Source organism: Aplysia californica, unplaced genomic scaffold, assembly GCF_000002075.1.
Source record: "Aplysia californica isolate F4 #8 unplaced genomic scaffold, AplCal3.0 scaffold00086, whole genome shotgun sequence".
In the NCBI taxonomy this organism is placed as follows: domain Eukaryota; kingdom Metazoa; phylum Mollusca; class Gastropoda; order Aplysiida; family Aplysiidae; genus Aplysia; species Aplysia californica.
The window spans coordinates 900,548-901,016 of NW_004797356.1; positions in this window are offsets into that span (position 1 = coordinate 900,548).

Genomic DNA, 469 nt, shown 5'->3' on the forward strand with positions numbered 1-469 from the left:
GACTCAAGGGAGAGCATTCCGGAATAGTTTTGCGGTATAATTTGCTGTCAAGCTAAGCGCCCTTGGTGACAAGTTATGAAACGAGAAGCCTTTAGGATCTTCTTGACCCTCTCGAATTTTGTATGATTTCACGGTCATGTGTCAATGGCCATGTTTTGTCTGGCAAAACATGCACAGCATCATAATAAAACATATTTGCTACAACTGAGTGCTCCAAATAATCTTCCCCTTGACTATTCGAGATGTAGGGCACGGTTCGTCTGGAGCGTCACATAGCCTATAGTTTTTGCATGAACGATGACCAAACATTTTCCCATTTGCTCTACAATTATGACTGGGTAAAATCCTCAAGGTCGGTTCTAGGCCTACTAAATTTGTTACCGTACATTTTTGACGCTACAGGTACTTCGCAAACTCCAAAAACTTTTTTTTCTGTTTTTTTTTTCGTCATTTTTTTAGGAGGGGGGGG